This window comes from Schistocerca nitens, chromosome 10, assembly GCF_023898315.1.
Source record: "Schistocerca nitens isolate TAMUIC-IGC-003100 chromosome 10, iqSchNite1.1, whole genome shotgun sequence".
NCBI classification, from domain to species: Eukaryota; Metazoa; Arthropoda; class Insecta; order Orthoptera; family Acrididae; genus Schistocerca; species Schistocerca nitens.
The window spans coordinates 86,181,848-86,205,882 of NC_064623.1; positions in this window are offsets into that span (position 1 = coordinate 86,181,848).

A 24,035-nucleotide genomic window follows, 5' to 3' on the forward strand; every position below is an offset into this window, starting at 1 on the left:
CGGGTCTGTCACCAACGGTGTAAGTATTAATTTTAATAATTAACAGCCTCAGTTGCACTGTTTGCCTAGACTTTACCAAAGTCTCAATCTGGATTCCGTAAAAATATCGGAACACGTGAGGCAATACTGACCCTACGACTTATCTTAGAAGCCAGATTAAGGAAAGGCAAACCTACGTTCCTAGGATTTGTAGACTTCGAGAAAGCTTTTGGAAATGTTGACTGGAATACTCTCTTTCAAATTCTGAGGGTGGCAGGGGTAAAATACAGGGAGCGAAGGCTATTTACAATTTATACAGAAACCGGATGGCAGTTATAAGAGTCGAGGGACATGAAAGGGAAGCAGTGGTTGGGAAGGGAGTAAGACAGGGTTGTAGCCTCTCTCTCCGCGATGTTATTCAATCTCTATATTGAGCAAGCAGTGAAGGAAACAAAAGAAAAATTCGGAGTAGGTATTAAAATCCATGGAGAAGAAATAAAAACTTTGAGGTTCGCCGATAACATTGTAATTCTGTCAGAGACAGCAAAGGACTAGGAAGAGCAGTTGAACGGAATGGACAGCGTCATGAGAGGAGGGTATAAGATAAACATCAACAAAAGCAAAACGAGGATAATGGAATATAGTCGAATTAAGTCGGGTGATGCTGAGGGAATTAGATTAGGAAATGTGACACTTAAAGTCGTAAAGGAGTTTTGCTATTTAGGGAGTAAAATAACTGATGATGGTCGAAGTAGAGAGGATCTAAAATGTAGACTGGCAATGGCAAGGAAAGCGTTTCTGAAGAAGAGAAATTTGTTAACATCGTGTATTGATTTAAGTGTCAGAAAGTCGTTTCTAAAAGTATTTGTATGGAGCATAGCCATGTATGGAACGATAACTAGTTTGGACAAGAAGAGAATAGAAGGTTTCGAAATGTGGTGCTACAGAAGAATGCTGAAGATTAGATGGGTAGATCATATAACTAATTAAGAAGTATTGAATAGGACTGGGGAGAAGAGAAGTTTGTGGCATATCTTGACTAGAAGAAGGGATCGGTTGGTAGGACATGTTCTGAGGCATCAAGGGATCACCAGTTTAGTATTGGAGGGCAGCGTGGAGGGTAAAAATCGTAGAGGGAGACCGAGATGAATACACTAAGCAGATTCAGAAGGATGTAGGTTGCAGTAGGTTCTGGGAGATGGAGAAGCTTGCACAGCATAGAGTAGCATGCAGAGCTGCATCAAACCAGTCTCAGGACGGAAGACCACAACAACAACAACACATCCTTCTTCAGAATAACAGTAACTACCGTCTTTCCATAGTGGACATTGTCAAGCTAAAATTACAAGTCCATAAATTATCGTCAGTTCCAGTACAGCACTCGTGGCTGCCGCATCGCGATCGCGAAGTGGGGCCGAGGCAGTTCCAGGTAAGTTTTTACAGACTGACGATAATTTATGGATTTGTAGTTTTAGCTTGACGATGTATACTATGGAAAGACGGTAGTTACTGTTATTCTGAAGAAGGTTCGGTTATCCCGATTGAAACCTAGGTAAATTCTAGTGCAACTGAGGCTGTTAATTATTAAAATTAAAATTCCTTTTAAATCTTCGGCTTCCTTCATACGTGAGGCAAATCTTTCTGCTGTCACTGTACGTGCTGAAAACTACGTGCCACAAGACGTCTTTCGCAGATATGTGTATTACACCTGCTCCTTTTTTGCGGCTGTGTAGCTTGCCTGGTGACTTGGAAACAGGACCGACGCCGGCTGGCGTGGAGACCGTGGCTTCGCCGGATACCCTCCGAACGGTCCGCGAATCAATACCGCCGCCTGCTCCACACATCTGGCAACAGCGCGAAGCGCGCTTCGTTGCGGCGTACATTCATCGGGAGACTGCCTTTTGAAGTACTATTCTTCTTGCTTGTCTGTGCATCACTTGGCTTGGCTGTTTAACCATCACTCATAATGAATACTATGAGGGCAAAATAATCACTCAGCATGGAACACTATGACTGACAAGGGGAAGGCCTTAGACACGGCCAACCGGTCCGGCCTAAATTTGGCAGGTCACTTGTGTACAACCTAAAACGAAGGAATCTAAGATATTTTGGGTCAATACCCCCGCGTTTTTGAGCAAATCACCCATAAAGGTTATGACGAGCAATCGACTCAAAATTGGCGGGATCGACAGATAATTGTAAACTGAGCATTTTTCATCATCAGGTATGGGGTCCGAAAACGCATACTTTTCCAGAAATCGAGGTAAGAAACTTTTATTACAACTGCCGCTTCTTCACCCACACGGTAAACGCTTTTCGCCGACAGCACCGATAGTCGCCGGTACGGTAGCTCAGCGTGTTCGGTCAGAGGATTAGCTGCCCTCTGTAATAAAAAACTGAGTCAACGGCTCAACACTGAACTTGTCATGGGACATCCGCACCTAACAAATGAATCGAACAAAACGAGAACAATAAAAAAAAAAATAGCGCAACGGCCAAGGTAATTGTCTGGGATTCGGAGAGCCTGGGTTTGAATCTCGAAGAAACCTAGCGGATGTTCTTCTTTTCGTTTGTATTTTTCCATATCTCAATTGATAGGGATAGGAGGGTCAATAAGGTAAGTAAATCAATAAGGAATGATAATATTAAGGTAGGCAAATAAATTTCTCGAACGCCGAGAAACAGAACTGCCTGCTTCCGGTAGTGCATTGATAATGCATCCGTCTTGCAACACTTTTTTACAAACCAAAACACATCGTCGGTAACTTTCCGCTTGCCATCATCTGTGACAGGCTCCCAACTATATATTACAGCGCTAGTCGAAGGGTGTACATCCTCCATTATTCAGATTATGCACCTGAAAGATATGACACAACAAACAATAACTAGTTACTACGGCATAAACAGACGAGCTAATTACTGCAAAGAACATACAGTGCTCGTCATATTTTACTTACGGAAGAACACTGTATTCATTCACAAAACGTATTTCATTCGGCGCATTAACGATGGAAAAATCACTACATGTATCCGCGAGGTTCGCGGCAGCCTAATGACGGAAAACAATTCTTTCCGATTGAATTCTATTAGGCTCGTGCTGGACACCTTCACTCTTCCAGGTTCACAACTATGATATGACGAAGAGGCGACCGGGACAACATAACTCTCCGCGCGTGCATTCTGTCCCGTAATTCGCTGTAAACAAGCGTCGCGCAGTTGGTTGTCTGTGATCCCTCGAGAGGAATTCGCACCACTCATACTCGGAGTTGTTTTCATGTGACAAGGCTTAAAAGTTTAATACTTTACTAACTCAGGGCGTTTGGGAAATTAGTTTGCCTACCTTATTATTATCATTCCTTATTGATTTACTTACTTTATTAAGCCTCCTATCCCTATCAATTGAGATATGGAAAAGTACAAACGAAAAGAATAACATCTGCTAGGTTTCTTCGAGGTTCCAACCTGGGTTTTCGATTCCCAGCCAGTTACCTTGGCCGCTGCACTATCGGCACTGTCGGCGAAAAACGTTTACCATGTGGGTACAGAAGCGACAGTTGTAAAAGTTTCTTTCCTCGATTTCTGGAAAAGTTTGCGTTTGTGGGCCCCATACCTCATGATGAAAAATGCTCTATTTACAATTATCTATCGATCCCTTCAATTTTGGGTCGATTGCTCGTCGTAACCTTTAGGGGCGATTTTCTCACAATTGCGGGGGTGTTGACCCAAAACGTCTTAGAGTCCTTCGTTTTAGGCTGTACACAAGCGACCTGACAAATTTGAGCCGAATCGGTTGGCCGTGTCTGAGGCCATTCCCTTGCGAGATAAACAGTGTACTTTACGAACTCAACACAACACGACACGCACAGAATGAAGACACTGATGCGCGATTGGCTGTGAGCCATGTGGTACACCACCGCATGTTTCTGCGCATCCGACAATGAACCGCCTTCGTAACTGCTCTCCACTTTAATACTTCCAAAGGTATCCCGTGATGTCTTAACTCATGTCCTGTCATTGTCCTCCTTTTGCTTGTCCGCTTTTACCTCACATATCTTTAACGCCGATTGTCTGGAGAATCTGCTCATTTCTTATCTCATCAGTTCACCTAATTTTCAGCAACGTTTGTATCACAATGTATCAGACGTGCCGTTTCTCTTCTTTCGATATGCTGCATGATTCACTTTCCTGACCTTTCGGCACTGCAAACATACATTCTCACAATTTTTTTCAAATTCGATGCTAGCGGGGTTCTCTTTGCTAGGAATGCCATCTCTGTCTATGTGTCTTCAAGTTAAATCGAAAACTACATCTACACTCCTGGAAATGGAAAAAAGAACACATTGACACCGGTGTGTCAGACCCACCATACTTGCTCCGGACACTGCGAGAGTGCTGTACAAGCGATGATCACACGCACGGCACAGCGGACACACCAGGAACCGCGGTGTTGGCCGTCGAATGGCGCTAGCTGCGCAGCATTTGTGCACCGCCGCCGTCAGTGTCAACCAGTTTGCCGTGGCATACGGAGCTCCATCGCAGTCTTTAACACTGGTAGCATGCCGCGACAGCGTGGACGTGAACCGTATGTGCAGTTGACGGACTTTGAGCGAGGGCGTATAGTGGGCATGCGGGAGGCCGGGTGGACGTACCGCCGAATTGCTCAACACGTGGGGCGTGAGGTCTCCACAGTACATCGATGTTGTCGCCAGTGGTCGGCGGAAGGTGCACGTGCCCGTCGACCTGGGACCGGACCGCAGCGACGCACGGATGCACGCCAAGACCGTAGGATCCTACGCAGTGCCGTAGGGGACCGCACCGCCACTTCCCAGCAAATTAGGGACACTGTTGCTCCTGGGGTATCGGCGAGGACCATTCGCAACCGTCTCCATGAAGCTGGGCTACGGTCCCGCACACCGTTAGGCCGTCTTCCGCTCACGCCCCAACATCGTGCAGCCCGCCTCCAGTGGTGTCGCGACAGGCGTGAATGGAGGGACGAATGGAGACGTGTCGTCTTCAGCGATGAGAGTCGCTTCTGCCTTGGTGCCAATGATGGTCGTATGCGTGTTTGGCGCCGTGCAGGTAAGCGCCACAATCAGGACTGCATACGACCGAGGCACACAGGGCCAACACCTGGCATCATGGTGTGGGGAGCGATCTCCTACACTGGCCGTACACCACTGGTGATCGTCGAGGGGACACTGAATAGTGCAAGGTACATCCAAACCGTCATCGAACCCATCGTTCTACCATTCCTAGACCGGCAAGGGAACTTGCTGTTCCAACAGGACAATGCACGTCCGCATGTATCCCGTGCCACCCAACGTGCTCTAGAAGGTGTAAGTCAACTACCCTGGCCAGCAAGATCTCCGGATCTGTCCCCCATTGAGCATGTTTGGGACTGGATGAAGCGTCGTCTCACGCGGTCTGCACGTCCAGCACGAACGCTGGTCCAACTGAGGCGCCAGGTGGAAATGGCATGGCAAGCCGTTCCACAGGACTACATCCAGCATCTCTACGATCGTTTCCATGGGAGAAAAGCAGCCTGCATTGCTGCGAAAGGTGGATATACACTGTACTAGTGCCGACATTGTGCATGCTCTGTTGCCTGTGTTTATGTGCCTGTGGTTCTGTCAGTGTGATCATGTGATGTATCTGACCCCAGGAATGTGTCAATAAAGTTTCCCCTTCCTGGGACAATGAATTCACGGTGTTCTTATTTCAATTTCCAGGAGTGTACATACTCATATATAATTAACAAGCTACCTTACGTTGAATCACAGAAGGTAGTTTCTACCATTGCTAGTTATTCCCTTTTCTTGAACATGAAAATTAAGTGAGGTAAAAACGACTGTCTAAAGCCTTCTGACGAACCGCGATTTCTCCTATCTTGTCCTTCCGATTATTATGCGAGATGTACAGTACATTGGTGGCAGCGTGATAGTTGTGTTGCCTGTCGCAAATGTTGGGTCTCTAAATCTCCGCCGGCCGGAGAGGCCGTGCGAGGCGCTACAATCTGGAGCCGTGCGACCGCTACGGTCGCAGGTTCGAATCCTGCCTCGGGCATGGATGTGTGTGATGTCCTTAGGTTAGTTAGGTTTAATTGGTTCTAAGTTGTAGGCGACTGATGACCTCAGAAGTTAAGTCGCATAGTGCTCAGAGCCATTTGAACCATTTTTTTCTAAATCTCCTCAATTGTGTTTTGCAAAAACAACTTCCTCTTCCTTCCAGGGATTCCCATTTGTGTTCACAGAACATTTTCGTAATTCTCACATGTTGATCGAACCTACCGATCAGCTCCATACCCCTGAATTGCTTCAATGTCTTCCTTTACTCCGACGCAGTAAGGATCCCAAACACTCGAACAGTATTCAAGAACAGGTCATAAAAATATTAAGTATACGGTCTTCTGCATTGATGAGCCACTCCTCCCGCACAGGCCATGAAAGCCCAAAGGCACCGACTGGCCGCCGTGTCATCCTCAGCCCACAGGCGTCACTGGATGCGGATATGGAGGGGCATGTGGTCAGCACACCGCTCTCCCGGCCGTACTTCCGTTTCCGAGACCGGAGCCGCTTCTCAGTCAAGTAGCTCCTCAGTTTGCCTCACAAGGGCTGAGTGCACCGCGCTTCCCAACCGCGCTCGGCAGACCGGATGGTCACCGATCCAAGTGCTAGCCCAGCCCGACAGCGCTTAACTTCGGTGATCTGACGGGAACTGGTGTTACCACTGCGGCAAGGCCGTTGATTGTTGAGCCACACTTCCCCAAAAATCTCTCAATAAATCGAAGTCAGTCATTCGCCTTCCCTATAACAGACCCTACCTGCTCATTCCATTTTATGTCGCCTCGTAAATTTTTGCGCCTAGTTATTTATTCGATGTGACTCTGTCATCATTCTTTTACAGCACCACACTTCAAAATCCTCTATTGTCTTCTTCTTGTCTGAACTATTTATCGACCACCTTTCAGTTGTTTACAATTCTACACTCCAGATACAGTTAGGTGACAAAAGTAATGGGGTCCCTCCTAACACCGTGCTGGACCTCCCTTTGCCCGGCCTAGTACAGCACCTCAATGTGGCATGGACTCAATTCGTAGGAAGTCCCCTGCGGAGTTACTGAGCCATGCTGCCTCTACAACCGTCCATAACTACGAAAGTGATGCCAGTGAAAGAGTTTGTATACGAACTCACCTCTCGATTATTACCCATAAATGTTCAATGGGGTTCATGTCGGGCGACCTGCGTGGCCAAATCTGTCCCCAGAATTGTCCAGAATTGGAAGGAAAATCAGCATTGGCCGTATTTAGTTGTTTTATTGTCAGCAAAATCGATTTTCGGTCACTTAGTGACCATCCTAGAAGTTAAAAATTTTCATATAACCATCAGAGAGTATAAAACCGAAAATCACAACTACACCTGCGTATGAACATAATAGTTTGTAGGAACATACATACCTGTAATACACAATTAAAATTGGTAGGCACTGGTATCGAGCTATAACCACAAGCTTAGAGCGATCACATAAACTGAGGCCGCTGTTTACAGGCGCCTGTACGGCAGACCTCGGTGTGACAGGGTTGGAACGCCCTCTATGTGACATGTGTCACTTAATATTACTGGTTTTGCAAGATGTTGTTGTTGTTGTGGTCTTCAGTCCTGAGACTGGTTTGATGCAGCTCTCCATGCTACTCTATCCTGTGCTAGCTTCTTCATCTCCCAGTACCTACTGCAGACCACATCCTTCTGAATCTGCTTTGTGTATTCATCTGTTGGTCTCCCTCTACGATTTTTACCCTCCACTCTGCCCTCCAATACTAAATTGGTGATCCCTTGATACCTCAGAACATGTCCTACCAACCGATCCCTTCTTCTAGTCAAGTTGTGCCACAAACTCCTCTTCTCCCCAATTCTTTTCAATACCTCCTCATTAGTTATGTGATCTACCCATCTAATCTTCAGCATTCTTCTGTAGCACCACATTTCGAAAGCTTCTATTCTCTTCTTGTCTAAACTATTTATCGTCCACGTTTCACTTCCATACATGGCTACACTCCATACAAATACTTTCAGAAACGGCTTCCTAACACTTAAATCAATACTCGACGTTAACAAAGTTCTCTTCTTTAGAAACGCTTTCCTTTCCATTGCCAGTCTACATTTTATATCCTCTCTACTTCGACCATCATCAGTTATTTTGCTCCCCAAGATATTTGCAAGTTATTAACACAAAATACCTCTTGTGGCTCTGAGCACTATGGGACTCGACTGCTGTGGTCATAAGTCCCCTAGAACTTAGAACTACTTAAACCTAACTAACCTAAGGACAGCACACAACACCCAGCCATCACGAGGCAGAGAAAATCCCTGACCCCGCCGGGAATCGAACCCGGGAACCCGGGCGTGGGAAGCGAGAACGCTACCGCACGACCGCGAGATGAGGGCATACCTCTTGTGCATTTGAGACTCATGAAGTAATTCAAATTTAAAATGTACGTAAAACACATAGCAGACGAAGGGGGAAGGAAACATCTCAAATACACTGGTGTATTGTTTTGTAAGCTGGTTTTTAAAAAAAAAAAAACAATACGCCAGTGTATTTTAGATGTTTCCTTCCCCCTTCGTCTGCTATGTGTTTTACGTACATTTTAAATTTGAATTACTTCAAAATGGTTCAAATGGCTCTAAGCACTATGGGACTTAACATCTGTGGTCATCAGTCGCCTAGAACTTAGAACTACTTAAACCTAACTAACCTAAGGACATCACACACATCCATGCCCGAGGCAGGATTCGAACCTGCGACCGTAGTGAATTACTTCATGAGTCACAAATGCACAAGAGGTATTTTGTGTTAATATCTTGCGAAACCAGTAATATTAAGTCTTCACGTGACACATGTCACATAGAGGGCGTTGCAAGCCCTGTTACACCGAGGTCTGCTGTACAGGCGCCTGTAAACAGCGGCCTCAGTTTATGTGATCGCTCTAAGCTTGTGGTTATAGCTCGATACCAGTGCCTACCAATTTTAATTGTATATTACAGGTATGTTCCTACAAAGTATTATGTTCATACGCAGGTGTAGTTGTGATTTTCGGTTTTATACTCTCTGATGGTTATATGAAAATTTTTAACTTCTAGGATGGTCACTAAGTGACCGAAAATCGATTTTGCTGACAATAAAACAACTAATTACGGCTAATGCTGATTTTCCTTCCAATTCTATCCACTATTTGGTCGTGGTGCACACAACACGCCACGGAGTCGCCAATCAATTGTCCAGAATCTTCTTCAAACCAACCAACAACTGTGGTCCAGTGACGTGGCCCATAGTTGTTTAGGAACACGCAGTCCATGAATGGCTGCAAGTGGTCTCCAAGTAGCCGAACATAACCATGATCGGTTCAGCTGGACCAGAGTCCATACCGTGCAAGATCGCAGCCCACGCCATTATGAAGCGACCACGAGCTTGCACAACGCCTTTTTGACAAATTGGGTCCTTGGCTTCGTGAGATCAGCGCCACACTCGAACCCCTCATCAGCTCTTACCAGCAGAAATAGGGACTCGTCTGACAGAGTCACTCTTTTTCTGTCTTCCGGGTTCTAACCAATATAGTCACGAGTCTAGGAGAGGCGGTGGAGGAGATGTCGTGTGCTGTTAGCAAAGGCACTCGCATTGGTCGTCTACTACGACGGTCCATTAAAGCCAGATTTCGCCGACTTGTACTAACGCCCCACACTGATTTCTGCTGTTATTTCACGTAGTCTTGCTTGTCTGTTAGCACTGACAACTCTACGGAAACACCAATGTTCTCAGTTGTTAAGTGAAGGTCGTCGACAACTGCGTTGTCCGTAGTGAGTTGTTGTTGTTGTTGTGGTCTTCAGTCCTGAGACTGGTTTGATGCAGCTCTCCATGCTACTCTATCCTGTGCAAGCTTCTTCACCTCCCAGTACCTACTGCAGCCTACATCCTTCTGAATCTGCTTAGTGTATTCATCTCTTGGTCTCCCTCTACGATTTTTACCCTCCAAGTTGTCCTCCAATACTAAATTGGTGATCCCTTGATGCCTCAGAACATGTCTTCTGGTCAAGTTGTGCCACAAACTCCTCTTCTCCCAAATTCTATTTGTGGTGTCACCGCCAGACACCACACTTGCTAGATGGTAGCCTTTAAATCGGCTGCGGTCCGTTAGTATACGTCGGACCCGCGTGTCGCCACTGTCAGTGATTGCAGACCGAGCGCCGCCACACGGTAGGTCTAGAGAGACTTCCTAGCACTCGCCCCAGTTGTACAGCCGACTTTGCTAGCGATGGTTCACTGACAAAATACGCTCTCATTTGCCGAGACGATAGTTAGCATAGCCTTCAGCTACGTCATTTGCTACGACCTAGCAAGGCGCCATTACGAGTTACTATTGATGCTGTAAAACATGTACCGTCAAGAGCGATGTTCACCATTTATGGATTAAAGTTAAGTATTCCACAGCTACGTCCTTTTTTGCTAGTCTCATTTCCTTGTCCTGTTCCAGACCTCACGCCAGCCTGCGTGAGCTAAAACGTGTGCCTTTCGGCTTCCTCTCATAGTGGGTTGGCTCTCTTGCCAATCCACAACACTATTCAATACCTCCTCATTAGTTATGTGATCTACCCATCTAATCTTCAGCATTCTTCTGTAGCACCACATTTCGAAAGCTTCTATTCTCTTCTCGTCCAAACTATTTATTGTCCATGTTCCACTTCCATACATGGCTACACTCCATACAAACACTTTCAGAAAACAAATTTCTCTTCTTCAGAAACGCTTTCCTTGCCATTGCCAGTCTACATTTTATACCCTCTCTACTTCGACCATCATCAGTTATTTTGCTCCCCAAATAGCAGAACTCCTTTACTACTTTAAGTGTCTCATTTCCTAATCTAATTCCCTCAGCATCACCTGACTTACTTCGACTACATTCCATTACCCTCGTTTTGCTTTTGTTGATGTTCATCTTATATCCTTCTTTCAAGACACTGTCCATTCCGTTCAACTGCTCTTCCAAGTCCTTTGCTGTCTCTTACCTCATTTATTTCTTCTCCATGGATTTTAACACCTATCCCGATTTTTTCTTTTGTTTCCTTTTCTGCTTGCTCAATATACAGATTGAATAGCATCGGGGAGAGGCTACAACCCTGTCTCACTCCCTTCCCAACCACTGCTTCCCTTTCATGTCCCTCGACTCTTATAACTGCCATCTGCTTTCTGTACAAATTGTAAATAGCCTGGCGAGAGGTAATGCCTAAAATTTGGTATTCTCGGCAAACTCCTGACATTGTGGACCTCGGAATGTTGAATTCCCTAACGTTTTCCGAAATGGAACGTTCCATGTGTCTAACTCCAACTACCATTCTGTGTCCAAAGTCTGTTAATTCGCGTCATGCATCCACAATCACCTCGGAAACGTTTCCACATGAATCACAAGTACGTTTGCCCATGAACAACAAGTACAAATGACAGCTCCGCCGATGCACTGCCCTTTTATATCTTGTGGACGCGATACAATCGCCATATGTACATGTGCTTATCGCTATCAGGCCAGAAACTTTCAGAACGGACTCCCTTTTCCTTTTTTAGTGATCAGTCTTATAACTGTTCTTCTGTCTTCCTAAAAATTAAATTTATATTGCTTCCTGTTGCTCAGGAGCACTTTTCTTGTTTTTGCCTATCTACATTTTATTTGTTTTCTGCTTGATCCATTGTCACTTGTGTTTGTACGTCCGCCCCGATAGCTGAACGGTCAGCGTCACGGACTGCCGTCCTAAGGGGCCCGGGTTCGATTCCCCGATGGGTCGGGGATTTTCTCCGATCAGCGACTGGGTGCTGTCTTCATCATCATTTCATCCCCATCCGGCTCCCAGGTCGCCCAATGTGGCAGCGAATGTGCACCAAGGCGGCCGTACCTGCCCCGTAAGGGACCTCCCGGCCAATGACGCCAAACGATCATTTCCATTTTCCACTTGTGTTTGTACGATTCATGGGTGTCTGCGCAGTTCACGCTGTAAGTCCCCCATGATATATTGGCAAATAGCCTCGTTGCCATCTTATGGTCATTCCTGCTGTCTGCTATCCTGCTCAGGTCAAGGCTGATAAATCGACCCTGATAAGAGGAGGGCACACGAGCCGTGAACAAGGGCTGAAGAACACCCCGACCACTGCTATAGTTCTAAGCTGTCAGCAGTCTCATCCTACTTCCAGTTTCCCTGGTGGGTCTTCGTTCAGGAGATATCGTCTTTGAAAGATGAAAAAGATGAATTTTCCATCCCCTGGAATACCACCAGCTTTCTAAACACCGAGATACTCGAGTAGGTGACGACGATAATGCAGAAGTCGGCAGGAAGTGACGAAATTTCAATGCCTCAATGTAGGGTTCTAAAAACTGGAACTGAGTACAGTGACGTTAATAACAATTTTCGTCGTCCGAAGTGGCCGTGCGGTTCTAGGCGCTGCAGTCTGGAACCGCGAGCCGTTACGGTTGCAGGTTCGAATCCAGCCTCGGGTATGGATGTGTGTGATGTCCTTAGGTTAGTTAGGTTTAACTGGTTCTAAGTTCTAGGGGACTAATGACCTCAGAAGTTGAGTCCCATAGTGCTCAGAGCCATTTGAACCATTTGAACAATTTTCCCAACCAACAAGCATTAATCTATGTTAGATAGCCCATCATTGTTACTTTTTCAGAAGTTTGGAAAAATGAGATTTGGAGAATAATTTCGTAGCAAACGGTGAAAGAAGCAATAGTTAACACCAGATTCCCACTCTGTCCACTGTAATAACCTACTACAACAAAATTCCCACTACTTCTGCTTTAAGAGAGCAACTACAACAACGATCTTTTTAAAACTGGGCTCTAATGTCATGCTGAGTGAACGGTAGTGCCAAAATATAAGTGACATGGCACAACTAAACCACACCAATAGAAAGAAAAGGAGGGCGTGGTAACCGTGGCCGAAACGTTAGTTTCTCAATTGGTAGCAGTTTTTTACGTTATGACGCAATACCACACTCAGAAAACTTTTGTGTCAACTGACGCTGGCCGCGGGAGCGTAAGCCGTTATATGAACATCATCGCCATAATAATAACCATATTTATTATGTTTTAGATGGTTGCAAAACAAAGCTAAATGGACTGCAGAAAATCTGAAAAAAGCAAATTAAGCTGTTACCGAATGTTTCTGTATTAGAAAGGCTGATTAAAATAGCTGTTTAAACGAAACAAACTTTATTAACATTCTACATCTTCTTTTCATCATCTTTACATACCTATTTTTCAACACAGTCAAACTGGGGACGAACACATTTCTGACAACGGGAGACCCGTCTGTTAGGTTCAATGGTTCAAATGGCTCTGAGCACTATGGGACTCAACTGCTGTGGTCATAAGTCCCCTAGAACTTAGAACTACTTAAACCTAACTAACCTAAGGACATCACACACATCCATGCCCGAGGCAGGATTCGAACCTGCGACCGTAGCGGTCGTGCGGTTCCAGACTGTAGCGCCTTTAACCGCTCGGCCACTCCGGCCGGCCCGTCTGTTAGGTGCTGTCACTGTAGAATGTTTGACATTGTTGACGCAGCCACAACCTTACCTCTAATGGTTCAAATGGCTCTGAGCACTATGAGACTTAACATCTGGGGTCATCAGTCCCCTAGAACTTAGAACTACTTAAACCTAACTAACCTAAGGACATCACAAACAGCCATGCCCGAGGCAGGATTCCAACCTGCGACCGTAGCGGTTCCAGACTGAAGCGCCTAGAACCGATAGTCCACTCCGGCCGGCCAACCTTACCTCTGCTTACATCGCTTCGCTACTCCCGAGCATCAGACAAACTCTGCTGGACGGAAACATAATCGGGAGAGAACAGTTCGCATTTCAAGAAACGTTGTCCGCCGAATTGCAAGGCTAAGAATTACCGAATATATTACAAAGAAACATTAACTATTCCCGGTACACAGAAGCAGTCTTCCTTGATGCCGAAAAGGTGTATGACAAAATATGGTTGGATAATTTTATCGCCAAACTCAAGGAAGACACAGACCTACCGGACTGTTACCTAAAAATCGTGGACAGCTATCTAAAAGACAAGATTTTTTTGTTCAAATAGACGGGAAGTGGTCTGAGGTCAAGGTACTACATTCATGCTCATAAATTAAGGATTATGCGGATACATGGAGAAGCAACGCTCCGGTGGGCGGTTTACGGGTTTAAATCACCTCGGGGTATGACCATGCGGAGCATTCTACCTGCGGTCGTCGCACGATGGCGCTGGCAGCAGTCCACATACGCAGAGGTGTGTTGGTGCATGTCAGAGTACGGTGCAGCGAGTAAGTGTGCAGACGTCTTCAGACGTGCTAACGGTGACTGTGTTGAAAATGGCTCAAAGAACGCATATTGATGACGTTATGAGGGGTAGAATACTAGGGCGACTGGAGGCTGGTTAAACACAGCGGGTCGTAGCACGGGCCCTCCGTGTGCCACAAAGTGTGGTCTCAAGATTATGGCAACGATTCCAGCAGACAGGAAAAGTGCCCAGGCGCTACAGCGCGGGACGTCCACAGTGTACAACACCACAAGAAGACCGATAACTCACCATCAGTGCGCGCAGATGGTCACGGAGTACTGCAGGAAGCCTTGCTTGGGACCTTACCACAGCCACTGGAACAGTTATCTCCATACACAGTCTACAGACGACTGAACAGACATGGTTTATTCGCCGAGCAAGGTCACAGGAGAGCCCGTAAAGCCTGGTGTCAAGAACACAGTGCATGGACATTGGAACAGTGGTCCCAGATTATGTTCACGGACGAGTCCAGGTATAGTCTGAACAGTGATTCTCGCCCGGTTTTCATCTGGTGTGAACCAGGAACGAGATACCAACCCCTTAATGTCCTTGAAAGGGACCCGTAAGGAGGTCGTGGTTTTATGGTGTGTTTGTTTGTACCTCCCACAAAATATTTCATCTCCTTCTTGCATTGTGTAGACTATGCCACACGATAGTTTCTAGTGTATGTGTGTGTGTTTGTGTGTGTGTGTGTGTGTAAAGACTTGACTGCATGCAGGCAAGCAAACTGTATGAATTACGAAATAAATATACCACATGTTAATCAAAGCGACAGAAAGCAATGTTTCAACTCTTGACTGTTGTCTTGTAGGCTTATATGCAGGTGATAGTCTCTGTGCGTATTACCTCGGCTTGCATCATTCCAGCTGCTGCTGACTTCACAAAGTCTTCACAGACATGTGTGGAATCTTACGCTGAGCTATCCAAAGCCTTCAGCCACCTGCTGCACTCACGCCTAGATATGTGTGCATAATATCTTTTTCAGATGTGTGTGTGCTTGAAATTTACTGAACAGTCTGAATTTTTGGTGTGGAAGCACTGTAAGTTACAAGCTTTACGTATTTTCATGCTGTGTGGACACATGTGAGTTGAAATGTACTCATGATGCTGAATTTTAGGGACAGTATTAAACACAAACATTTGGTTAAATAATACAAAGGAGCAAATACTGTTAGTTGCATCCGAATTGCCAATACCTAACGCATTTTTGATAAATAATCGGATATTTTTCAACAAAGCGCAAATAATGTTGCACTTTGTTTGGATGCATCTGAACATGCCAGACTGACTGTTTCGTTTCAGTGGTTGCTAAAATACTGGGCTGTGATTGGCTGTTTCGCTCTAACGGTCAGTAAGATATTAGACTTTGACTGAATGACAGGGGAAGGTAGGAAAGGAAAGGGAGGGAGAGAGAGAGCAGAGGAGAAGAAAATGTGGGTGTGGCTTAGGAAGAGACGTGGCTTACCACCGTCTCGGATTGTGACGCAGTCTACAAAGAAGGGCAGAACACGCAGTGCACACTGTGATTGTTTTGGCTTCTGAATGTCCGTTGCCTTCCAACTGATAATTTATGACGAATTTCATTAACGAATAGGTGTTTTACGATGTGGCAGTTAACAAGTCTGATTCCTTCAAGAGTTATGTACTTGACAACCATGGCTGAACACCATAGCCCCCAGGAGTCACTGCACGGTTCGACGCACCATGTCACGGATTGCACGGCCCCTCCTGCCGGTGGTTCGAGTCCTCCCTCGGACATTGGTGTGAGTGTTGTTCTCAGCATAAGTTAATTTGAGTTAGTTTAACCCTTTATTTGGAAAATGGTGAAAATAAAAACAAAAAATATTTTGCAGTTTTTATATTTATTTATTATGCTTAAAGAAATACAATTCAGTCAGTTTTAGAAATTTTTGACAAAAATTATGAAAATTATGAAATGTTGCTTACAAGCAACATTGCCAACAGTAGACCACATTTATACATTTTATAGAAAAAAAAGTGTTTGCCAATAACATCAAGCAAAAGGTTTCCTGTACATGAATAATTTAATTTATAAACGCATTTCTGCATTCCTGCTGTGTAATAGAACTGTTTCATTTTACCTTCTAGTTCTTCTTGCAATGGAATTTTTGGAAACAGTTCCTATTTGGAACGAAGCACAATACTAGATTGCATTTTGAACGCATGACTGTAGAAAATGCAGATGGACAATAACGACAACGACCTTTGGGACTGTATACAGGCCAATGCTCGATATTATCAAATCGGACATCTTGTGTAACAGTCGGAGCTGTTGGCTTCCTCCTCTTCTTTTGTGGTGGTGTTATGTCTATTGAGGGCCTTCCTACTTTCCTTTTCCCTGAAAACATCAAACCATTGGCAATATCTGCCCTGAATGACTTCCGTGAGGTCTTCTTGTCCAGAGATTCTCTTCGAAATACCAGCCAGGCATTTACAACACTCAGATCTAGCATAAATCCAAGCAATCTCATGTACCAACACCTAGTTGTCATTGGTACTCTGTAGAGCTCTGTCAGCATACCAGCAAGATCAACTCCTCTCATATGCTTGTACTGACGTACAATACTGGGACAGGATACATCAATTCTTCTTTTTTCATTGCTGTCCCATCATTTTACTGTTGAGAGTGGTTGGACACCACAAAATGAGCTTGAAAGTGTCACGATTTTATTGTTTTGAATATCTGCCGTAAGCATATGTAATATACTAATGGCACATGTCCCAACAATGGGCAATGTTGCTCACAGGCAACATAAAAGTTTTATACTATTTACGTAATTCAAAACAATATTAGATTGAAATATTTCTGCTGTAAACTCACCTCTGGGTATTTCTTGAAGAAAAACCTGCTAAGATTACTGCTAATTTATTGAAATCTACTCTTTCAGAACCAAAATAAGACACCCCTGTTGCTCACACGAGGAGATCTCTGTAACACAACTGCACAAACTGCCATCTCGTGTGGAAAACCTTGAACTATTACAATAACTGGCATTCGCAGTGTGTAAAGGAACGTTGCCTGGAGGCAACAATGCCAGTAAAAGGCACTGGGGAGTGTTTGTTGTCCCATAAGGCGAACGTAAATTTGATGCTGCTTGAGAGCAACACTAAATAAAGGGTTAAGTAGTGTGTAAGTCTAGGTACCGATGACCTCAGCAGTTTGATCCCTTAGGAATTCACATATATTTGAACATTTAGAATACACATCCCTATTCCACTATGCCAGTAAAAGGCACTGGGGAGTGTTTGTTGTCCCATAAGGCGAACGTAAATTTGATGCTGCTTGAGAGCAACACTAAATAAAGGGTTAAGTAGTGTGTAAGTCTAGGTACCGATGACCTCAGCAGTTTGATCCCTTAGGAATTCACATATATTTGAACATTTAGAATACACATCCCTATTCCACTTTTTTGGAGCTTCAGTGTAGTACCAGTAGCCATTTCCGGCAGGGAGCGAGTAACTATTTCAGACGGACTTCCATAATTCTTGATTGTGTGTTTAAATGCATTCAAGCTCTCGATGGCACACGAGCAAGTGCAGACTAGTGAGACGTCACAAGTCCGTTGTGGGGTCCGTATTTCTCGTGGGCCCCGGCGACATTCACTGTGACTTGCTCAGACCCAGGTAATGCCTGCCAAGTCCCGCTGCCGCCACCCCCATTCCTTTCAGTGTGTAGTACTGAGGCAAGGCAATATGTAGGTCGTAATACGCCCACTAACAAGGCACGAGCGTGGGGTCGGGGATTTGTCCGAAATTTTGTGTGGTGAAAGAGGACCCCTAACACCTCACGTGGTTAAAATATTAGGCCGCACTACCCGGAAAATCCCGGGAAAAAACGATCCAAAGTTTTTTTAGGTGCCTTATGAGTATAAAATGTTAGTCCACTGCCGAGCCCCCGTCTGGCCTTCAGTCCGGCTTTCGCCGCCGTGCAGTGCGGACGTGTTGTTGTTTCCGCGTGCGGAGCACGCGCGCTCGCTGTTGTTTACATTTCAGCGGCCGTCACTTACGTGTCGCTTACGTGCACTAGAACCATGGCCAACCGTTTTCGAAAATCAACATTACGATTCAACTTCTGCAACGAATACGCACCGAGCGAGGTGGCGCAGTGGTTAGACACTGGACTCGCATTCGGGAGGACGACGGTTCAATCCCGCGTCCGGCCATCCTGATTTAGGTTTTCCGTGATTTCCCTAAATCACTTCAGGCAAATGCCGTGATGGTTCCTCTGAAAGGGCACGGCCGACTTCCTTCCCCATCCTTCCCTAATCCTATGAGACCAATGACCACGCTGTCTGGTCTCCTTCCCCAAAAACAACCAACCGACAACGAATACGCACGACCAAAGGCCTTGGAAGTGGAACGCTTCCTACGCGACGTTGCTGAGATCCCAGCTTCCGACATCTTCGGCATCCATTTGTCCATAATGAGCAGTACTGTGTACGTCAGAGTCGTCAATGACGCGGTATGTGAAAGAATACTTCGTGACGCCAACCACGGATTACGCTTTTGCCACGCCGACGGCAATGTCGGTCACTGTCGACCGTGCCCGCTTAGGAATGCGCACCATACGAGTTTTAGAACTCCCGTTCGAGCTTCCGGCGGAAGACGTTATCGTGGCTTTCCGCCCCAATGGCACTGTACATGGCCACACTGCCGAACGCTGGGCGCAATTCCAAACGTACCCCGTTCTTAACGGCCAACCCGAGACTTGTTCCGGGTGCGGCAAAGAAGGCCACCTCAGATCTGAGTGTCTTCAGCGACGAATCACCCAATTTCCAGCCGCTACCGTGGCACCTCCGGCTCCGACGACGGTTTTACCGATCACCTACGCATCGGCGCTATCTTCACCTCCCGCCGGCCGACGCCCATCGGACCACGTACCGGTGACCCTTCCAGCTGCTACGGATACCGCCGGGGCCGACACGTCGCGCTCAAAGCCTGACGCTACTCCGGCGCCACTACGAACAGCGACGACTTCCGACACCCACCTGTCCGAACATATGGACGTCCCTTCATTTGACGTTCCCGCGACGGCCTTCCTCTCAGAGCGACGCGACTCCCTTCCGTCTTCCGACACGGAGGGACGAACCCTCAAACAACGTTCACCTAAGAGGCGCAAGAGGAGGCGCCGTACGGTCTCGGAACGAGACGGATCACCTCCCCCTGGTGCTCCAGAGGCCGTCCGACCCGACGAGGCCTCGGAGAACCTACACGACGATACGAATGACGACAACATGACGCCGACTGTGGCCGTGTCGATGCCTACTCTACTGGCTAGCCCAGGTGCTCCTGAACCAATGGACTCCACCGATGCGACTGCCGCGGAGACGTCCTCCGCCCCTACGACCGATGTGGAACGTACGACCATCACAACGACAACGCCTTCAATGGTGTGGAGTGAGGACGTCGATGAGGACCCGGACCACACGCTGGGGACAGAGTTACCCCAGGCGGAAGCATCGTTACGCCGCTGATAACGCAGTCAGGTGGCGTACGGCACGACTCGCCGTTGCCTCGCCCCTTTTCATCCTCCGCTGGTGGAGTTCCCCTCCACGGCGGGGTACGGCTCAAAACCTACCGAGTAGCGACGATCAACACTAACACCATTAGCTCAACAGTGAAACTTCAACTGCTGCGAGAGATGATATGGGTGTCGGACGTCGATATCGCACTACTACAGGAAGTACACTTGGCCACACTTCCAGACGTCGCGGGATATAACACTTATCCTTCCCCTGGTGACCACCTTGGACGCGGCGTAGCCATCTACGCCAGAGAAGGCATTCCAGTGGCCGATATCACATACCCTCCATCTGCCAGAGGCATGGCTGTCACTCTCATGGGGACGCGTATCGTCAACATTTACGCTCCGTCAGGCTCCACCCGCATACGCGACAGGGCACTCTTCTATTCAGAAGAAACCGCTCCTTTGTTTCTTGGACGCTGCGACCATTACTTGCTTGGGGGTGATTTTAATTGTGTATTGCACCCTAAAGATCAAGTGCCCCACTGCAACACCTGTCAAGAACTGCGTCTTGTCGTCCGAGATCTGTTGCTCCGCGACACTTGGGAAGTCCAGCACGGCGACGCGCCTGGACATACTTACCAGACGAGTCACTCCGCGAGCCGCCTTGATAGAATTTACGTCTCTCGGGAACTCACACCTGCAGTCCAAGGTGCAGAACTTTGGCCCCTGGCCTTCTCGGACCACTGTGCCTACATCTACAACATTCTCTTCCCCAAGCAAATGGTCTGGTGTAGTCGTGCACCGTGGAAGCTAAACACCTCCCATCTTCATGATCCCGAATGTGTTCAACGTGTTACCGAGACATGGGCCACCTGTGAACGTCGCTTACCTAAATACTGCACGACCTTGACCTGGTGGCTGGAATGTGCCAAACCTGCCATTCGACGTACTTTGATTCAGTATGGAAAGGAAGTTGTTATGTGGCGCCGGCACACTACCGACTATTTCTACGCCGTTCTCCGCGACCTGGACGCCCAACCGCCCACCCCCGACACCCAGAGGGAACGCAGCAGGATTAAGGCGCAAATTGTAACTTTGACACGCCGTAGACTGCAGGGGGCTATGGTGCGAACCCGATGTCAAGATTCGGCGCAACAAGAACATCCGACCACGCATCATATCGCCTCCGATAGGAAACATCGACGACAACAACTCAGCACCGAGATCAACACCTGTCGCGGCCAGCACGTCACTTGCCAGGCCGAAATCGTCAGTGCCTTTGTCGACCACTACCGCACAACCACCCTGAGGAGTCTTTGTTACCACACGTAACTCGCACCCTCACCAGCGACGAAGCGGACGAGCTGATGGAGCCCATTACGCGTGACGAAATCCACGATGCAATCAAACAAGGTGCTCTGAATAAGTCATCTGGTGTCGACGGATTGCCGATAGAATTTTATCGCGCTTTCTTCACACTAATGGCGTCACGGAGGACAACGATGTTTCATGAACTGCTGACGATGGGGAACGCCGTACCGCCGTCCTTCGTCACGGGAATTATTATACCCATCCACAAACCGACACCAGGTGTGACGACTGCACATTACCGTCCCCTGACTCTGCTTAACGCAGACTCTAAAATTTTTACACGCCTACTGGCAACGCGATGCCGCAACGTCCTGCCCAGCATTCTATCCCCGGAACAGACAACTCCGGGCGGCTCAGTTAATATACAACCGGCCACAGGAAAATGTCGCGATTTAATTGCACTCGCAGCGGCGTGCAGACTCCGCGCCGCAGTGGTTGCCATTGATTTTGACAGCGCATTCGATAAAGTGCGACCCCGAACAAACTTAAATACAACAGAAATGGCATCCTTCAGGCGAAAATAACACAAGACATTATACTCGTACAAGGCGAGCATTTTTTTTTATGAACAAGCTGTAGGAAAAAAAAGAATAATAATACTGATGTAAGCTGTGGAAGCAATATACAGTGGAGTGAGAGAAAACCAGAGCTTTCTGGTATAGTGCATAAAAGAAAGGAGGCGCGTGTCCATGCGCCTACTCCACTGTGGGTTACAATGTAGAAAGTAGAGCGGAGGTCTCAGATGTCAGCAGGGGGGCGGGGGGGGGGGGGGAGTGCTGTCGGCGTGTGGCACCATCCAACTGAGCGGGGATGACGTAAAGATCGCGTGTAGGTAATTGGCGAAGAAGGCGCGGTAGCGCGATCGGTGTTCGACTTCACTGTGGGCGGTTTGTAAGTACTGCTAGAAATCAAGGCGTGATTTGTCGCCATCATTATACATGTAGGTGATCGTCCATCCCTTGACCCATACGATTTTTGGTGGCGGGGAAATAAGTATTCTCAGCATGGATCGGATTCTCAGCATGGATCGGACACATCAAGCACCATCTGACGCACGTTTCTGATTTCATTGTCGACTTCAGTTATGTTCACACACACTTACCGACCACGCGTTCTCCTCGACCTAAAGATTTTTACACCCCACTCCTTCGTTCCATATCCAGCAACAATATCGAACTGAGACATCCGTCCACGCGGTGGCCCACGGTTTGGCGTCACATCCACCAGCCTTTTCTTCCCTCCAACGTCCGGGCCACATGGTACCAAGTCGCAAATGAAAAATTCGCCACGAATCATCGTCTTCACGCCATCGGACTAAAGGACTCTCCACTTTGTTCCATTTGCCACGTCGTGGATGACGATGTCCATCAACTGACTTGTGCTGCCACCAGTGACGTCTGGAAACTTGCCAGACAGTATTCTCAGTGATGAATCGCATGGGTTTTCCACCAGCCTTTACCGACGTCATCCGGCGCCTGTACGGCACCGCCGAATCGTTGATTCAGGTTAATGGCCGTGTGAGGGACCAGTGGCGATCCGGCGTTCCGTACGGCAAGGCTGCCCACTTTCGACCCTACTCTATGCCATAAGCCTGGAGCCACTCATCGGGAGTCTGACGAGTCACCTTTCTGGTCTCACTCTGCGACAGCACAGTTTTCGATGTCGTGCGTATGCGGACGACCTCCTCCTATTGATCCGCTCACGGAGTAAAACACACACGGTACTTGATTTGATATCAACGTACGACACTGCAGCGGGCAGTAACATGAATGTGGCTAAATCCGCGGCGATGCCCATTGGACGCGGCCTCTCACACGCCTCTTAGCACATCTCCCGTGTGTACAAAAACTACGATACCTCGGTATCATTTTCACCTCCACCGTGCGCCGCTCCGCTGCCATCAATTTTCGGCGTGCACTCCAAACTATCCGCACGACGGTGCGACAAAATCTTCTCCGACGACTCGATTCTTTACAACGTGTCCAATACCTGAATCAACATGTGGCGTCCAGAATGGTCCACATTGCACAGGTCCTCCCGCTGCCATCAACTATTGGACGCAGCCTCCAGGCTGCCTTCGGATACTTCCTTACGGCCGGTACGCTCTTTAAGGTCCGCTACGACACGCTCACCCTCCCCCCGCGAGCGGGGGGCCTCGGCCTTGTCAATGTGCGACTCCGCGCGGCGTCCTTGTACATGTCCACCATGCACAAGCAGTGGCACGGGGGCACCTCCCTTACGCGCAGCTTCCTGGAAATTCTTGTGCCCGCGACTATAACACCACCAGTACCAGTCGGACACATCAAGCACCATCTGACGCACGTTTCTGATTTCATTGTCGACTTCAGTTATGCTCACACACACTTACCGACCACGCGTTCTCCTCGACCTAAAGATTTTTACACCCCACTCCTTCGTTCCATATCCAGCAACAATATCGAACTGAGACATCCGTCCACGCGGTGGCCCACGGTTTGGCGTCACATCCACCTGCCTTTTCTTCCCTCCAACGTCCGGGCCACATGGTACCAAGTCGCAAATGAAAAATTCGCCACGAATCATCGTCTTCACGCCATCGGACTAAAGGACTCTCCACTTTGTTCCATTTGCCACGTCGTGGATGACGATGTCCATCAACTGACTTGTGCTGCCACCAGTGACGTCTGGAAACTAGCCCGACAGTTCGTTGCCTGTTACCTCCGCGTTCCGCCGGACTCGATTGACCCATGCACTTTTATCCATGCTGAGAATACTTATTTCCCCGCCACCAAAAATCGTATGGGTCAAGGGATGGACGATCACCTACATGTATAATGATGG